This window comes from Triturus cristatus, chromosome 7, assembly GCF_964204655.1.
Source record: "Triturus cristatus chromosome 7, aTriCri1.1, whole genome shotgun sequence".
Lineage (NCBI taxonomy): Eukaryota > Metazoa > Chordata > Amphibia > Caudata > Salamandridae > Triturus > Triturus cristatus.
The window spans coordinates 1,583,259,441-1,583,279,195 of NC_140590.1; the positions used below are offsets into that span (position 1 = coordinate 1,583,259,441).

At 49.1% G+C, this 19,755-nt stretch overlaps 1 protein-coding gene across 2 annotated transcripts in view; it reads left to right on the forward strand.

Moving 5' to 3' along the window:
- Positions 1-11,933: 11,933 nt before the first annotated feature.
- CSE1L (chromosome segregation 1 like) overlaps positions 11,934-19,755 on the forward strand; it is a 458,899-nt gene continuing 451,077 nt past the window's right edge. Inside the window, exon 1 of one of the 2 annotated variants that reach the window (XM_085619429.1) lies at positions 11,934-12,076. The gene's annotated coding sequence lies outside the window, so the exon portion shown is untranslated. The remainder of the gene's footprint in view (positions 12,077-19,755) is intronic. The other variant, XM_085619430.1, reaches the window with a different exon arrangement.

The following is a 19,755-nucleotide window of genomic DNA, read 5'->3' on the forward strand; positions in this document are numbered from 1 at the left end:
CATGGAAGCCATCAGTCGTCCCCCAAAGAGCATCTCGAAAACAACAATACAGTAAAGGGTTCGCCTTGCGGTGCAAACAAACAACACTCCACCCCCGCCCACCCATCCCAACAGAACTCCCCCCTCCCTGCACCCCTGCATGAGCCCAGACAGCCCCCCCAAAGTGCAGTGTGCCTGTCGCCCCATAGACGAAAAACGAACTAGTCCCCCAGAGGAGGAGGGAAAGCCCCCAATGGACCCCGTACGACCTCCATAGGAGGGGAACATACACGATCAGTGAATGGTAACCGGAATGTTGTCCAGAGCAAGGCCTACTATTCACCCCTCAGTTCTGATCCGGCGAGCCCTCCCCGCCAACCGCACCCCCCCCACCCCCCCGGCCCCGATCCCCAGGCAGAGTATCCAACCAGTCCCCAACCGCCTCGGGACGGTCAAAAAAGTGCGTGCGACCATCCACCTCCACCCTCAGCTTAGCTGGAAAAAGCATTGAGTACTTAAGGTTCAGGTCCCGTAGGCGACGTTTAACTCCGAGAAAACTCAGTCTCTGCTTTTGGACCGTCGGAGTAAAGTCAGGGTAGAAATTCACGTCCATATTATCGAGCTTGACCGGTCCCTGTAGCCTGGAAGTCTGCAGGATAGCGTCTCTGTCCCGAAAGTTAAAAATCCGGGCAATGAGAGGCCGCGGCGGGGCTCCGGCCTTAGGTCTTCCTCCGGGGACCCTGTGAGCACGTTCCACCGCAAAAAGTTTACTCAGCCCCCGGGGCTGGAGACGGGTGAGGATCAGGTCTTCCACAAACAAATCTGCCGCCTCCTCCTCCCGTCCCTCCGGCACCCCGACAATACGAACGTTGTTCCTCCGGGCCCGACCCTCGGAGTCCTCCAATCGACGGTCCATCAGGGCGCTCGCCTGGCCAAGCCGGTGCACCTCCTTTTGAAGGGCCGCCACGTCTGTAGTGAGACTCGAGGTAGTGTGGGCCAGAGAATCGACCCGGTCATTTGTTTTAGACAAGTCGGCTCTCACCAGGCCCACATCCACCAGGGCCGAGTCTATCTTCTGCGCCAGAGTATCAAAGCGCTGGTCCACCGAGGCCTTCATCTCGGCAATGGCGCCCATGACGTCCCGGAGGGTCAGATCCGCGGGCTGAGCAGACGCCTCAGTCGGGCCCGCGGGGGATGTACGCGGTGCCTCTGGAGAACCCTTCTGGAGAGTGTAGCGGTCCATGCTGTTAGACTGAAGTGCCGGGCCACGGCGGGTCGATTTCACCTTTGCCCGGTCGCCATCTTGCTTTGTGGACATGTCGCACTCCCAAAGTCGTGCCAATCTCCTCGAAAGGGCCGATAAACCAGTTCACGGGTACCGGGGGGGGGTGACCACTGGACCGCAGGACAACTCACAGCCGGCGGGTCAGCCGGGCACCGGGACAAGGCCACACCACCGCACCCCGCTCCGCAACCCTACCTCGCTTGAGGGCAAGGAGGGCGCAAAAGCGAAAGTGAAAGCGCGGGGTACGCGAGTCGCCCAGCCCTGCCCGCCGCTGTTGTTCGCTTTGTCCCCGGATCGCCCCACAACTCCAATCCGGGGGGCCGGCGCGGAGAAGGCCGCAATCTTCGATCGGTGCTCCCACCGGTGTCCGGGGTCCGATTCGAAAACGGAAAACGGGTGCCGCCTCAGCTCGGGTACACAGACACAGTCCCCTCATCAAAGACAGGATATAATCAGGATTAATTCAGGAGGTCGCGGAGGTCCTCGGGAGCTTCGCACCTACGCGGCCATCTTGGTTGCGCGCTAGGCTCCTCCCGATTCCTTCAATTTCAATGGCGGAACCGGTGGTACGAATATTTGGTCCTTCCTTTCGGACTTTCCTCAGCACCGTGGTGCTTCACCAAGGTTCTGAAACCGGTCGTAGCCTACCTCAGGGAACAAGGGGTTCGCATGATTGTCTACCTGGACGACATGCTCATCATGGCGCAATCTCAGGCGTTGGCGGTTCAACACTTGCGCATGACCATTCGTATTTTGCAGAACCTGGGGTTTGTGATCAACTAACCAAAATCGGTTCTGTGTCCCACACAGACGATAGATTTTCTGGGGTTCGTCATAAACTCTCAGACGGCCCAACTCAGCCTTCCAAATTCCAAGCTTCGGGATATCAAGAAGGAGCTTCGCTCATTCCTGACCAAACAAATGGTTTCGCTCAGGGGGATTGCCCGGATTGTGGGACTCCTTGCGTCGTCCATTCAAGCAATATTTCCGGGACCCCTACACTACAGGGCCCTTCAACGACTAAAAATCCAACACTTACAGAAGGGTCTTTCATACACGGACGTAGTCCCTCTTTCCCAGGAGGTGAGGGAGAAAATGCAATGGTGGTTGGCCCACGTCGAGGCGTGGAACGGCAGGGCAATTTTCGGCTCTCTACCGGAGGTGGTCATAGAATCCGACGCCAGCCGTTGGGGTTGGGGAGCGCGCTGCGGAAATATTTCCACAGGGGGACGTTGGTCCCTAGAAGAGTTAAATCTTCACATAAATTGTCTAGAGCTCCTCGCAGGATCATTTGCGATCCGGACATTATCTCTCAGGCAGGTCTCATGTTGCATCCTTCTTCGGATGGACAACATATCGGCGGTATGGTACATCAACAAACTGGGGGGCACGAGGTCCTCAATGTTGGTGGAGATAGCGAAGGCCTTTTGGCACTATTGCCTGAGTCATCAGATTTCAGTCATAGCAGAATACATTCCGGGTCAGTCCAATGTGGTGGCGGATTGGAGCTCACGCCACCTCAGGGACTACAGCGACTGGCAACTCCTTCCACGGGTGGTCCGGTGGTTGCAGGAGATATGGGGATTTTGCGAGATCGATCTATTTGCCTCCAGGCTAAACCGTCCAATTACGAAGTTTTTCAGCTGGAGGCCGGACCCATTGGCACTGGCGACGGATGCCTTTGCGCAGGAGTGGACTCAGAAGTTGAATTACGCGTTTCCACCCTTCATTCTCATTCCTCGCGTGTTCACTCAGGTGATGCGTCAGAAAGCAAAAGTGATATTAGTGACTCCCTTGTGGAAGTCGCAGCCTTGGTTCCCGTTGTTGCTGGAGGCGAGTTGCGACTTTCCCAGTAGGATCCCATGGTCCTCGACGATGCTCCAGGGCCCTCAGGGGGAGAGACACCCGATGGTTCTCTCGGGGCATCTGTCCCTGATGGCCTGGAGACTTTCAGGCAGCGTTGGCAAATGCCAGGATTTTCGGAACAAGCTTCAGGCTTTATCAATCAAGCGTGGGCCCCCTCTACCAAGAAGCGATATTCTTCAGCCTGGGGATGCTGGGTTCGTTGGTGCATGGGACAGCATGTGGATCCCGTGGGGGCAGCATTACCCTGTATTGTGAATTTCCTGTCTGAAAAAGCGTCTGAAGGTTTAGCGTATCGCTCTGTTAATAACTTCCGTTCCGCCATATCGGCAGGCCACTCTCAGATCGAGGGCAAACCTGTCAGAATGCATCCTTTAATATGTTAACTACTAAAGAGTATCAGAGTAGCTAATCCACCCAAACCAAAGTATTCTTCATTGTGGGATGTCTCGCTGGTTCTGTCATTATTTAATAGATGGCCCGACAACAATAGGTTGTCCAGGAAACAATTGTCGGCCAAACTGGCCATGTTGCTCTGCCTAGCGGCTTGTAGACGTTCTTCGGATGTTAAAGCTCTTGATATTACAGGTAGAGTATTTACTCCGGAGGGAGTTTCGTTTTCTATTACGTCTAGAACTAAAACCATGTCACGCAGTGTGGATTATCATGCTTTTCCCGATAATGCTAAACTTTGTGTGGTCCAATGCCTCAAGGCTTATGAAGAATGTACCAGGCCTACCAGGCCTGATGGTGTGGTACAATTGTTGATTGCTCTGCAGGAACCGTACAAATCTGTGACTGCGGCTACTATAGCCAGATGGCTCAAAGATGTTATGCAAGAAGCAGGTGTAGATACTCAGGTCTTTGGTGCACATTCTGTCCGGGACGCTATGGCCTCTAAGACCTTCATGTTTTTGTTCTACTGTGCAGGATATCATGCATTCTGCAGACTGGTCGTCTGAGTCAACGTTTAAACAGTTTTATTATAAACCGGTGGGTGATATATCCTCTGTTGTTTTTAATCAGCGTTAAACTAGCATAATACGAAGCCTCCGGTCCTGTAAAAGAATAAAAAATTAGCTAGCATTCGCGCCAAGAATTTTCAATTTTATTAAGGACACGGAGGCGAGGATTATCCCACCCGGTTAAATTACAGTATTGTAATTGTTGCCCACCCGTTTGCATATATACTCTGATTATACAGAAGTTACGGGTTGTTTTATCTCTGTTTTTTCAGGATCCGAAAAGAAGATGGATTAATCCTGTTTGAAGACTGACGTTCTTCCCAGCTGGTCTGGTTTTTTCTTCCACATTGGAAGCTGTTGTTGAACTTTATTATAATTATTGGACTTATTGTTTGGAGCAAAGAAAGAGGACTGGTTCCGGTATTATTGGCTCTTATGGGGCTCTGCAGGAAGTGATGTGGTGTATGCATCATGGGAAATGTAGTTTGTTTTGCATAAGAAAAGTTTTCATTGGCTGCTGTGAGTAGCAATAAATAGAAAGAGAAGCATAATCCTCGCCTCCGTGTCCTTAATAGAATTGAAAATTCTTGGTGCGAATGCTAGCTATTTTTTTATTGTTAGCCATGTGCAGGTGAAGAATGTCATCGGATTCAGAAAAATATGTAAATTGGCCCGGTACTGGCACTGCAACTGCTGAGGAACCCTGTTCTACGAGCACATGTCAGGCGTCATCAGCTCAGAAGATGGGAGACTGCCGCGTGTACTATTGCTTGCAGGCTCCCGAGTTAAGAATATGCAGCCGAATTGGGCTGCCTACACGACCTTGCTCCTGGGAGGGGCCACTCCCTGGACGAAGAGCGCAGCGTGCGCCCGCCACAGCCTGGCCACTCGGACAACGGTCGCGTGTAGAAACGAAAAGGAAATGTGAGGGACAGGAAGGAGCAACATGCGCCGAGGCGAAGGGATAGAAACGCGACACGGAGAAACGCGGGTTTGAGAAGCGGGATGAGCGATTCAAAAGTTCCTGATACGAGCACAGTAAGCAATCGGGCAATGTGGGATACGAACAGAAGTCGTAAACACACTTAGTTAAGCAATATTCATTAAGAATAAAACATTAATCATAATCAAGTCATGTCATGCATATTCAATATACACAAAATTAACGAGGCACTTATCTTCACTGCGGAGCAGCAAAGAAAGAATCAATATTTTGTAGACATTGGACTGTTCCGATTGGTGGTTTATGGAGGCGTGGTTCAAAACTCATGGGATATGTAGTGTTTAAATGTTTTTACTGTTTTTTGATTGGCTGCTGTTAATTGAGTAGTAAAGAAAATCAGAAACTCTAGTATTGCCATAGAATTTTGTACCTCAATTACATAAAACGCTAGGAAGTTAAAGAGATGTTACTTAGCTTTGCCTGCACAAACAAAGAAAGAGGAGGAGTCTATTGGCTTGGCTCTGATATAAGGAACAGTGGGCTCTGATGGGTTGCTGTTCTTATGGGAATTGTTGTTTTGTTTTTTTACTGTTTTAATTGGATGCTAAAACAACATAACAGTAAAGTTTGAGAAGCATAATCTGAGCCTCTGGTCCTGACATAGAAATAATGGTCAATCAAAAATTAGCTAGCATTCGCGCCAAGAATTTTCAATTCTATTAAGGACACGGAGGCGAGGATTATGCTTTCTCCTTCTTTACTGTATTACTCACAGCAGCCAATAAACATACAATTAGTAAAACAACTACATTGTCCATGTGACTTTGCGTCAGCCACGCCTCCTTAGCCCTCCATAAGAGCCCTGGTCACTGTCCCAGCCTCCTCTTTCTTTGCTCGAACTGCGTAAAGTCTAATAATCCACAACTTTCACAAACTCTTCCAACCTGGAAGTTTAACAGGAACCCAAGTCCTCTGCGCAGTCTTCAACGTGAAGATATCCGCTTCCAGACCTGCCGTCTGATCTGAACGATTAACCGGAACACAACGTCCTTCCAAAAAGCTTCAATGTGAAGGCCTCTTCATTCAGACTTCTTGTCTGCACCTAGGAAAAACCAACATGAACAACCCGTAAACTCCATTTACCACAAAGGTTTATATAATCATCAACGGGTGGGTAAACATGAACAATCATATTGTGCATAGCCGGGTGGGATAATCCTCGCCTCCGTGTCCTTAATAGAATTGAAAATTCTTGGCGCGAATGCTAGCTAATTTTTGATTCTATTACAGGACCGGAGGCTTCGGATTATGCTAGTTTAACGCTTATTAAATACCACTGATGTTATATCTCCCACCGGCTTATAATAAAACTGTTTGAATGTTGACTCTGAAGACCAATCCGCACAATGCATAATGTCCTGAATACTAGAACCCAGCATAAATGACTTTGAAGCCATCGCACCTCGCACAGAATGTGCGCCAAACATTTGAACATCAACACCTGCTTCCTTCATAACATAACGCAGCCATCTGGCTATAGTTGCAGCAGTCACCGGTTTAAAAGGTTTTTGTATTGCAAGCAGGAGCTGCGTAGAACCTTCAGACCTCAAAGGTCGGGTACATTCCTCATAGGTTTTCAAGCATTGGACCACACATAATTTTTCATTACTCGGAAAAGCATTATACTCAATGTGTCTAGACAGTGTTTTAGTACGACCCGTGATAGTAAAGGAAACCCCCTCTGGGGTAAATACTCTACCTGTAATATCCAATGCCCGCACATCCGATGAGCGCCTACAGGCCGAGAGGCACAACAGCATCGCTAATTTTGCGAAAAGCTGTTTTCTTGACAACTGACTATTCACTGGCCAACTGTTGAACAAAGAAATGACCAAGGACACATCCCATAAGCCCGAGTACTTGGGCTTGGGGGGATTTTCCATCCGAATACCCTTAAGAAGCTTGCATACCATAGGATGCATGCCCACCGGTTTTCCATCCACCGGTGCGTGCCCCGTCGAAATGGCCGATCGGAAGTTATTTACAGAGCGATAGGCAAGGCCACTCACAGCCTTTTCCGAAAGGAAATTCACAATAGCGGATAGTCCGGTCCCCACGGGATCCAGACTCCGTTCCACGCACCAACCCATCCAGCTTGTCCAGGCTGACGAGTATCGCTTCCTGGTGGAAGGAGCCCACGCCTGCCTGATGAAGCCTGAAGCTGCCTCCGAAATTCCCGGCATTTCCCACTGTTGCCGGAAATTCTCCATGCCATCAGCGACAACCTCTCCGATGTGATCAGAGGGTGTTGCTCCCCGTGCGGTCCCAGGAGGAGAGACTCCGACCAAGGGAGTCTCCTGGGAAGATCGCAGCTCATTTCCAGCAGTATCGGGAACCATGGTTGCGATTTCCACCGTGGTGTCACTAAGATCACCTCCGCTTTCTGTCTGAGAACTTGAGAGGTTACTCTCGGAATGAGGAGGAACGGCGGGAAGGCATAATTCACTGCTCCCGACCAATCCTGGAGGAACGCGTCCGTGGCAGTCGCCACTGGATCCGGTCTCCAGCTGAAAAAGTGGGGAATCTGTCGATTCAACCTGGAGGCAAACAGGTCCGTTTGACACGGCCCCCAAAGCCTCTGCAGCCAGCGAAACATGCTCGGCATCAGCTTCCAGTCGCTGTAATCCCTCAGATGTCTGGAGTTCCAATCCGCTATGAGGTTGGACTGCCCTGGAATATATTCCGCTATTACTGTTATTTGGTGGCGTAGGCAGTAGTGCCAAAAGTCCTTGGCAATCTCTACTAACAGGGGCGATCTCGTTCCCCCCAGCTTGTTTATGTATCTCACGGCCGACACGTTGTCCATTCGTAACAGAATGCAGCAAGCTGTCTGTTTGGGCGACAGCGTCCGAATTGCAAAGGAGCCCGCTAGGAGCTCCAGACAATTTATGTGTAACTCTAACTCCTGGGGAGACCATCTTCCGCCTGTGGAAATGTCGCCACAACGCGCTCCCCAGCCCCAACGACTGGCGTCGGACTCGATGACTACTTCCGGTAAGGAGTCGAAGATGGCCCTGCCGTTCCAGGCCTCCACGTGCCCCAGCCACCATTGCATCTCGTCCCGAACCTCTTGAGAGATCGGTACCAGGTCCGAATAAGCTAGACCCTTCTGAAGGTGCTGAATCTTTAGTCTCTGCAATGCCCTGTAATGCAGTGGTCCCGGAAATATTGCCTGTATGGAGGATGCCAATAAGCCCACTATTCTGGCTATGGTCCTGAGGGACACCATCTGCCTGTCTAACATGGCTGCTATCTCTTTCCTGAGATCCTTGAGTTTCGCTTTGGGAAGGTGCAACTGCGCCTTCTTGGAGTCTATCACAAACCCCAGGAACTCCGTGCTGGTGGACGGGGTGAGAGCCGATTTGGTCTGATTTATTACAAATCCTAGACTTTGTAAGAGAGACATTGTCATTTGCAAGTGCTGCAAAACTAGAGACGGGCTGTGAGCCATGATCAGGATATCGTCCAGGTAAATGATCATGCGAATTCCCTGCTCTCTCAAATGCGCGACCACCGGCTTCATCACCTTTTTGAAGCACCAGGGAGCCGAGGAAAGCCCGAAAGGAAGGGCCAAATACTCGAACCACCGACCTTTCCACTGAAATTGTAGGAAACGGCGATGTGGAGGAAAAATAGGGATGGACAGGTAAGCATCTTTTAGATCCAGCCTGACCAGCCAATCTCCCGGTTTCAAGAGGTCTGCCAGAAGGTGTATACCTTCCATCTTGAAGTGTTTGTATACTAGAAAATGGTTGAAATCCCTCAAGTTCAAGACTAGTCTGTATCCACCTCCCTTTTTCTGGACCAGAAACACGTTGCTGCAAAAACCGTGAGGCTTGTGATCGCACAAAGCTATTGCGCGCTTTTGCAGCAAGGCCTCTATTTCCTCGTCTATAAAATTGCATTCGTGTTGGGAAAAATGGAGAGGCCTGGGCCATGTGTTTTGACAGGGAGGCTCGTAAAATTCCAGCTGGAATCCCTGAACCGTCTGAAGCACCCACGCATCCTGGGTTAGAGTGCGCCAATTGTGTAGATAATACTGAGTGCGACCCCCCAATGGCAGAAGAGACAAATCTGTTACACTCACCTGTGGAATTTTGTGCGTGGAAGCCAGCTCTGTTCCCGCCACTTTGGAATCTGCGCTTGTTGAAGCGACGGCGGGTGGGGTAGAAGGTACCCCCTCTGGTAGAATCCCAGTCACCTCTTCCTCGTCCGAAGTCGCCTCTTGGGGGACCTTGGTTGGCGAAGCGGCCTGACGAGCGTCCCCTACCTCGTCCGGCCCTATTGAAAAGGCCCTGGGTAAACACCCTCTTTATCCCCGATTGGGCCTTGTCCAGCGACGTGAAAGTCCCCACATACTTTGACACGTCCTTCACGAAACGGTCTCCGAACAAATTGCCCTCCGCCAGCGGGCCTGGCTCAGCCGCGGCTAAATCAGTGAGATTAGCGTCCATGCGCATGAGCAGGGACTTGCGCCTCTCTGTTGATATTGCACAGTTGGCATTACCCAGCAAGCAGATTGCTCTCTGTGCCCACCCGGCTAAGATATCCGGATCCACGGAAGCTGCCGACTCTTTGGCCACCAAAGCCATCTCTAGAATCTTCGCGAGGGGACCCACGACGTCAAGCAGCTTATCCTGACACCCTCGCCAGGCTCTGTCTATCCCCTTCTTGGGGTCTCTTGCGAACTTTTTCAAAAACGTGAGCAAGCTGACGTCTATCTCCGGTGTCTCTGCTACCTTATCCGGAAGATCCGGTCGAGGGCATTCTGACCGAAGTCTATTCCTGACCTCCTTGTCAAACCCTTTTCGAATATTCTCATGTAGGTAGTCGATCACCTCCGGTGCTGGAGCCCAGTCAGTAGACCTCGGGTGCACTATCTCGCTAGGGTTGAAAGTGAAAGGAGTAGTGGACACCGTCTCCGGAGGAGCCGGAACCACCTTCTTAGCCCTCTTCTTAGGGGGGGACTCCTCGTCCGTGGTATTGGTATCGGTATCAGTAGCAGTGGTGGTGGAATCAGTGTCTGCATATACTCTCTGCTTACTCTTGGCCTTTCCGCCAGCCGAGTACGCGTGGTCGTCACCCGCGGGTGGAGGAAGAGTATCCAGGGTCGTGGCATGTGGCCATCGGCGCACTTTTGCCTGCTCTGTGCTCGAGCGTCCCCCGTGCTTCCCTTTGGTGAAACCATGTCGTTTAGCAAAACTCTCCAGCTGCTTGGTAATTGGTTTTAAAGCAGCCGCCAATGCTTGATGGACAGTCGAAGGAACTGTAGTCTCCAGTGCCCTGTTGACAGAGGATTGGACCGACGCGTCCAGAGCCTCTACAATATCGTCCTCAAGGACAGTCTCTTCCTGACCCTCATAATAGACATCCTCCTCATCATCCTCGTACCGTACCCACTCATTCATGCTTGCAAGGTGGAAGAACTGAACCAATCCACCAGTGGTAGAGGAGCCAATAATAATATATTCCTGGAGGAGTAATGGGGGAGGCCAGCCCAGGTGCACACAAAACAATCTTGTACCTAGCCCCCTCAGCAGATGCTGTAGTTATATTCTTGCAGCCTTTTCAGGCGTCAGAGCCAATTTTTTAAGAGTTTCTGGAGTGTGTGCTCACTCCCAGGGCGACTTCTCTTGCAGCCAGTTAGGCGTCACAAATACGGAGCGAAAACGCGCTCCCAAAACCCCCCGGAAGCCGAGCTCGGCGTGTGCAGCCCAACGCGAGCCCAAATCCTACTGAAAACCAGCCCAAATGGGCTTCGCGTGAGCTGCACACGTCGGCCGGTAACCAGCCGGCTCTGCGTGTCCACGGGCGATGAGGGGAGCCCTCGACACCGCGCTGAGCGCGCTGGACCTCAACGGTCCGAATTAATGCCGCCCAGCGGCGCGGTACAAGGATGTGAAGCACGCGCTTCGTAACGCTGCCATCGACATCAGGGGAGGCTTATCAGCGATCCCCTGCTAGCGGCGCAGAGCGCCCTCCACCAACGCTGAATCGCGCTCACAAGTAAGCCCTGACCTTGGCAAAGCGCAGCGCGCTAAAGCAGTCCTGTAACAAAAGCGTCTCATATACAATTAGTGAAAAACGAGGGGTACTTAGCTCATGCTGTGAGCAGCAAAGAAAGAGGAGGCTGGGACAGTGACCAGGGCTCTTATGGAGGGCTAAGGAGGCGTGGCTGACGCAAAGTCACATGGACAATGTAGTTGTTTTACTAATTGTATGTTTATTGGCTGCTGTGAGTAATACAGTAAAGAAGGAGAAAGCATAATCCGAAGCCTCCGGTCCTGTAATAGAATTGATGTCACTGCCTGTGTGGTTACACCTTACACAAACTTTAGGGGCACTGCATGTTCCTATTCTGCCTATGTTCCACGAATCTTAGAACGTTCCCTGTCGATTTTCCGAGTTTTCCTTATCTATACCGTAGTGTTTATTTTCCCTATAGTGATCGAATCTGGAATATTTTACAAATTACAAATAATACAATTAAAAAGTAAAAAAATACGGATTTCCAGCACTATTTAAAGAAACCTTAATCTTTAAAAAATATATCTTTAACAAGCTGGACTGTGTTGGAAGAAGTCCATAAAGTTATCTCAAGGAGGTAAATCATCCCTATTCAAAGATGGTGGAAAGCCGGTGAGACTGCGTATGGCTACCGCACAATCCACGTAACCCAGTATGTCTGCTTCATGAGATCACTTCTATGATCAATCATTATGCATTGCAAATGTTGGCAAATTCCAGACTTCGTCTTGCGCTTGCGTCTTGCGTCAGGCAAGCAAAACGCACTACGCCTGCGCGTTGATGTCACATTACGGTCAAGGGAGTTTGCATCAGGATTCCAGGCACGCCGCACTGCGCCTGCGTGGTGAGGTCAGCAACGCGCCATTTTGCCGGGGTTTGAATGTGAGGTGGAGGGAGGTGTACGGAGCTTCTTTCCTGCCGATCTGCAGATCCCCGCCGTCCTTGCAGGAGGAGGTAACGCTCGGCGCCCTTTAGCATGCCACAGTGGTGGCTGTTGAGTCTGAAAAGGACACCTATTTAGGAGTTGGCGTGGTATGCTCGTAACTGCTTGTCATGGATTATGTCTCTTAGTAAGCACAGGGAACTCCCTGTACAGGCAGAACTGGCACCACCCACCAGAGCACATGCCCTCGTGTGTCAGAGCAAGTCTGTTTATAACCACGGCAGCCTGCAGCTACCAAAGTACCATTCGGCCTCTGAATGTAGTCTGCTGCTGGGCATCTTTTTAGCCGGGGCTACTGTGATTTAATCGCACTGTGCACATTTAGGACTCTGTGAGCATTTAGATAACACCAAGGTGCTGAAAAGTGAGAGGCGGGTTTTGGACCGGGCCATGTAACGCTGGAGTAAGTAAGGGCCACAAACCTTAACATTCCAATCTATGGCGTATGTCACTTCTGTTGTTGGCATGCCAACACAAAGCACTTGCGCATGTTGGTGAAAAGTCCAAATATCTTTAGGTCCATTATTTGATCCCATGATGTATTCAGATCTCCTTTTAAAAATGGAAAGCGCCCGATCTGCAGTGGCTAGTGTCGTTGGCGAAAGATGAACTGTCAAAATTGATATTTGCTTTCATGCTAATCCAGCTTTGATTGGTTGAGGTTCTGTTTGCAGACCCTGTTTTAACGAAGTGGATTCTATCGCTTTGAGACCGCTAGATTTATTTTCATATAGGTCCTGCCCTTTGCACACTGTCCTGTTCATTCATGTTAATTTGAGATGGTACACTGCGCGCTGCGCCTATATACGCCTAGTGTGAGTTGAAGCAGACTCCGATGTTTCTTTTTTTTGTGCCTGAGTGATACTATCTAGAAAGGCGTGTCTAAACCTGCATATGATTTTCATTGAACGCCTGCCCTCCGTATCACGTAAGTGTCTCTTACATTGATCGAAGTCTGTAAAAAAAAGTATGAGAACTGTGATTCCGGGTACACTACATGGGGGCAGTAATACATGCAGCAAAAAAGCCAAATACACTATTTTTTTGGCTTTCACCTATAGGCAAATGCTTATAAAATGTAATGTGCGCACCTTAAATGAAAAATAATTGTATGTAAACTAATCTGTGATAATACGTTACTTTGGTTAAAAAAAAAAGCACAGTTTATTATTGCAAGCGCTTAAAATGTCTGTGTCCAACCTAAGGGTAACAACACTAAAGAGAAGTTATCCTGTTCTTAAGTCCCAATATTTTTGACATGGTTGACTGGCCCATGGCATATCACATGAGTATATGAGATTAACACACGGGGGAAACTGATAAACGCATCTCTATAATATAATTATTAGGTCCTCACCCACAGGTCCCTTCTGTGGCCTGCTTCATAATTGGATCTACACCCTCCTCACCTAGTGTGAGTGGGCGGGCTCAATGTGTTTGTAAACGGAGCACTTATTCTACAGCCTAGGGATTTCAAAGTGGATTAAAATTGCCTACCAGATCCTAGTCACATTTTATTCCCAGGTTCATTAGGCAAGATTAAAAACAATGGGATGTCCAAAGGGTATCATGGCCCTAGACATCTGAGCAGTGGCGGTTGCTCCCAAGTAGCATTAGTGAGGCGGGGGTTAAAAAATAACAAACATTGGCATAGCCAATAGGTCTCGCCTTTGGTGCCTTATAAGTGCTTAGCCAGAGGTTTTGGCTTGGCCTTTGTTTTTAAGCTATGTAGTAGAGCAGCGTGGCTGCTGTGCAGCATGTTGAAAAGTTATAATAAACAAGAATGGCAACATTCCTAGAGGAGCAAAAAAGATCAACCAACGGAGAAGGGAGAGCCGGTCAGAGAAGACAGTGAGGGGGACACAGAAAGGCAGAAACGGCATAGTGTGAGAGCAAGTGTGACAGTCAGCCATACAGAAGGAGAGACAACAGGAATGATGTAGAGAAAGGAGATTCTCGCAGAGTCACGTGGAGTGAGAAAGAGACAGATAGTCAGGAGGTAAAGAAGAAGCAAGGGGGAGAAAGAAAGAGACAGGCAGGGAAAGTAGAACAGAAGAGAAAAAGAAAGCGCCGCCAAGATGGAGCGCCATATATCCGTGAGGTGAAAGAGGGTGGGAAGAACTGAGAGACTAAGAAAGTGCAGCAACAGAGGTACAGAAAAAGAAAAGAGACCAAGAGAGTGCCACTGAGATAGAGGTAACAGGTGAATCCGACACAGAAAAAAGGAGTAGAGACGAATGGAGTGAGAAGATGAGAACAAAACGAGGCGACCTGGTTAAAGAATGACAAATAGAGGTGAAAGGGTGACGCGGGGGAAGGGGTCGCGATAGGAAGAGACAATGACACGGGGAATGAAGGTTGGCACAGACCTGTACAAAGGGAAAGTCAGAGAGCGACGAAGGGAAGTGCATGGAAACAGATCCTTTAGAATAAAGCAATAGAGGAAGACCAGGAAACAATGACAGAAATAAGAAAGAGTGTTAGTGAGAAATGGCAGAGGGAAAAAGAGACACTGTGAACGTTAAGTAGATAGTGAGCGATGAGAGTTAACAAGAGACAGAGCAAATGTAAATAAAGAAACTTTGAGTAAGGGGGTGAGCGCTGTCATTTTATATAGCGCCCATCAGAGTCAAAGTTCTATTGACCCAAAATATGCAAACAAATCAACAGTTAAAGATGAAATATGTCCGAGAACTGCCAGGAAGTAACGAAGTCAGAGACCTAGAAAGAGGGAGAAAGAGATTTTGGAAGATAGAGAGTGAAAGAGTAAGAGATAGAAAAACATCTAAAGAGAGGCAGGCGCCTTGAAATACTGCGAGAAAAGAACACACACACACTAAAAATACACAAAGACTCGCAGGTCAAGAGAGTGTCAGAAGGAGTAACAGAGGAGTGAAGAGGCACGCGGAGAGCTATAGTCAGACAGCTACAGAGAGTCAACAAAAGAGAGAGAGAGAGCGAGGTAGATAGAGACTGGATGAGACGGGGACAGTCAAACAGAAAGAGAGAGAGAGCGAGAACAAGAAAGATGGTGTTACATTGAAATATATAACTTCTGGAAAGGCAATAAAAGGATGAGACCTAAAAAGGAGACGGATCTGGCACCAAGAGAAGATTGGATCTGAAATTACCAACAGGGACAAAACCCCTAACACGCCCCCCCCCCCCCCCCCCCCCCCCTGCTATGGTATTCTTGGTCTGGACCGAGACAGCTTGATGCAGAATCTAAGGAGAAAAGGACAGGCGAGACAAACGGATCACCTTGAGGGCCATGGTCTTCTCTCAGCCTTTTAACCCCTAAGAAGACAGTAAAACAATTGTTAGGTTATGAAAGTGCACTAAAGGGCACCAAACACCATTTAACACTTCACTGACTGAACGTTTTTAATTGCCATCGTATCTGCATCACAGGGAAGCTATTTACTCAATGCCTGTTTATTATATGGCTCGTGTATGCTTTGTTTTTTAATTAATGGCAGGAAAGCGTTCCCCGAATGCCTTGATGATATATATCTCCCTGCTGTGCGCATACAGGCGCGCGTCTGCTCAGAATTGTCTTTCTGAAGCACGTGATACTGTCCAGGGGCATCTGTCACTGAAGAATAATTTCTTATTCTAGAAAGGACTCCATATTTCAATTACCTTGCGCTCTCCCGCACATGGGTGAAAATGAGACAAACGGCAGCGCGCTCTGCGAGGGCTCACTTGCTGCCTGTTGGTGCCAGGGTGGCAATCACTGCAGCGCGCGCAAGAGCGGGGAAACCCCAGGGTGAAAACACGTCCCGATCAGCTGCTGCAAAGCGTTCCTCTGGGACAGCGCGGAAACCTTCACCAAAAGCAACCTTAGCAATGCAAAGGCTGTGGTCAGCCCTTGCCTTTCTGATCGATATAATAATATTGACCTGGAAGCAATTTGTATCTAAATGACATTCTGTGTTAACGTTAAAACACTCAAAGTTGTGATGACAGCTCACTAAGATCAGGAGCAAATGCAGAACTGTTCAATTTGTTTTCTAAATTTTTATTGCTTTGGTGGGCTGGAGATTTTTAGATTCATGTCAATTGCGAGGAACATAATTTCCTGCTTCCTTAATGTGTTAAATAGGCCAACGCAGGTTTAAAGCAGAATGCGACCTACGCTGACAAATAATACTGCTTACAAAAACACGTAAAGCCTTCTGGATCTTGAATCATTGATTAAAAGCCACTGACACACAGGAGAAATAATAGTGCTGTATTTCGGAATTAGGATGCGTCAGCCATTCCTTTGACATACGTTACGTCACTTCCTCTAGGGCATGTATTCAGTGTTGAATACTCAGTTCTCATGGCCCTCCTCCCTGGGCAGTGAGAGCCCCCCACAAGTTTTGAGGACACTTCCCAGAGCAGCTGAAGAGGCGCCCTGGAGCCCAAACCCACCTGAGGACGCGTCGGTGGAAAGTCTCATCTTCATCTGTTGTGTAAACGAGCGCGGCGACTGTTAGCGAGGCAGAGAAAGTTTCCATGTCTCTGCAGAAGCGTCCCGCGGGTCCCCCACCTGGGACAAGCCAAAAATAACAAGTAACTGGCTGAGTACATTGTTACACTAGACAAGAGAGCGCTGTAAACGGCGGTGCCCCCATAGAGCGCTGAAAACAGTGCACCCCCTCCTTGTGTGACGGGGTCGCTGCACCCACACTCTTGTGCACCCCCCCCCCCCCCACCCGAGCAGCAGGCTTTTAGGATTTTCCACACTCCAGGCAAAATAGTATTTTGCTGCTCAGTTCCCCTTTCCATAAGACTGAAACCAGCTGAGAGGGTGGAGCGCGCGCTGCCGAGACCTTCGCAGGGCAAACAACTGACTCATGACAAGCCAAGTACACTCCTTCATAAATCTGATATCATTTAAAGATAAATTATCACGCCTGCAAATTTTAAGCTATAAAATGGTACAATTGCACACGCGATAGAAAGTCTGCCTGTTATTTTGCACTGCTGTGTGCTACTTCTGCAAACTACTGTTAAAAGTTCAGCGACACTATGTGATTTTTTACACTTTACTTCGTTCTATTATTTTCAAATGTGTTTTTGCCTTGAACTTTGGTCAGAGTTCACAAAGAATCGGCGCTGCCCTTTTACAATGAGGGCGTTGATCAGGTGCCTTCTTCACACGCAGGACACGGCGGCGCTGGCAGTGGGGTGTGGTGAGGTGCGCGCCTTGCGCTAAAGGAGGAGGCAGCAGGGGGAGGGGAAACGGGAGGGGGCCTGCGCCTGTTTCCCTTGCCGGAGTGAGCAGGGGCACCATATGTTTGCAAGTTAATTACAAACATATGATGTCAAAGCTTTCTTCCGCAAGGGAATCGCCAGACGTGCACGCGTTACCATTGAAAGCAATGCAACGTGTGCACATTTTTGGCTGAAAAGGCGAATCAATGGCTAAAGGTCTTTCTCCTATGCAGCGCATGCGCGCTGTGTAGGCGAGACCTAAAAACACCTGCTGGCTGGCCGGCCAGCGTCTCTCCTTGGTCCTCTGCGTCCTCTTCCTTCGTTTTGCTTAACAGGAAGCAGGAACAGGAAGCACTCACCCAGACTCCCCTGACCAATCACAATGCTGCAATTCAGCGCTGTGATTGGTCTGAGCGCCATGGTTCAGCGCTCAGCCAGCAAATGGGAGCCTGGGGCATGTTCTCTACCCAGGCTGGAAACCACTGCTCCTCTCCGCTGTGAGCAGAGCAGCCCACCCTCAAAGCTGCTGCAGCACAGAAAAAAAAGAATAACATTGTGTTATTTTATTTTTCCTTTTTTTGCAGTGGGGCGACGCTCCTCCGCCTTAGCGGAGGAGCCGCCTCTGCATCTGAGGTCGACAAGTTCCATCTGGGTTCAATGCCCAGTGGGTCAGTTGGCTTTCTACTGGACCAGAATAAAGTTTTTTTTAAATCCCTGCGAGGTGTGGCTGCTAATTCAAGCCAATCATACATGCACTCGTACATGGTACATGTTGATTTACAAACAGAACAAGTAAGGCTGCTGCAGTTAATTTTTTTTTTATTATTATGCACAGTATAAGCTTGGTTGTATACAGGTTAACAGGCTGCCGCAAAGTGTCCTTATATTACTTCCAGAAGGCATATTTTTATTAATATGCAATCAGAATGCACCTAGTGCAAACTTTATTTTTTGTGGGTTTCCATTTAAAGTGCACATTGCAGAACTGATAATTCCTTGAACACATTATTCCTATGTCTCCGCCAAGTAATTGCACGAGGTGATCCCAAACCTCCGACATGAGAGAAAACGTAAAGTTCAACAGAAGGCTTCACTCACCTCAGCCATATAAGGCTATACTGCGTTATTGCACGTCCTATTTTTAGGTCGAGGACTACCGGTCTGCCGAAGGCAGAACCGGAAGTCGGAAGATTTAATGTTTTCTAGAGTGGCTATTTAGCCCGCCTCTCTTTTTGCTTCTCCTCCATTGGCTGGCTTCCTAAACGGAGGCCAGCCATTGGAGGAGAGAGCCGTCCCTCCAAATAGGCTCCGTCTTTTTCAGATTCGGGGGCGTGTTCTTGCTGTTCTTTCTACTTTTTAGCCACGCCCTTACTCAGGCGTGTTTTTCTCTCCTCCAGCCAATGGCAAGAGGAGAGAAAAAGAAACACGCCCCCGAATCTGAAACCGCTGCTGCGTTTCTCCCCCCCTGCTCTGGTCTCCCTCGGTGCTCCTGTGTCTGGCTGCTGCTCTGGTCTCCTCCCCCTGTCCTCTCCGGCTGGCTGCTGTAGATCAGCTTGTAACAGCTCACGGGTGGCACTATCTACCAGGGCAGTCCTCTGTTCCCACCCTAAATAATGTTGGCATCATGCTTATTCTTGCCTGAGGGTGTTCAGCGCTGCCTCCGTGCTGCATACTTCGAGCTAGGCAACAGCATCGAGCGCTAGGAAAATTCTGCGAGCGCCCAGCATGGCCACGTCGTATTTCACAGACAGGCGTCGCATTCCTTCGGGGTTTTTGCGCGTCCGAATGCAGAAGGGTTCATGTCTGAAGAAAGGCTCCTTGGCATGAGTACTTCGCACGGTCTGATTTACTACCCGCCGCTGTTTGCAGAGCCCAGGGCTGGCAGGCACTGTTGTAAGGAGCAAGACAAGAGAATAACAGTTCAACTAATCAAACAGATCTGCAACAAACCGAACACGGAGAGCGCGTATTAGTAATGATGACACGAGAAAAGTAAGAGCGCGTCAATAACACAGACTTTTAAGATTTTAATTGGGGGCTGTTAGATATATAGAACATGAAGCTGGACACGGGGGCGGTCACCCCGGGCGGTTCCTGAGTGGCCAGGGAGTGGTTTAAAAAGATGCATCAAAATATTGTTTTGCAAAACCTAAGTGTTATCTAGATAACGACTCGAGAGTCTTGGTAATATTTTTTTCTTGAGCTAGCTTTTCCATGGAGATCAGTCTCAGTCAGGAGGGGCCCTGGTGCTATTTTATTGCAAGGTGACGGAGGGTTCGTATATAACGAGAAGGTTAGAGGCTGAGCCACAAATGAAAATTGTATTTCTGAGAATACCCAAAGAGAGGGGAGAATATGCCTTGATCGCTCCCCGTCATCAAATGTCCACCATTTACCCTCGTTTTCGTCACACAATCAAAGTGTAACTCACAGATAATTATCTTGAAACCAGATGTGAATACATTGTGCTGTATTGTCAACCTCC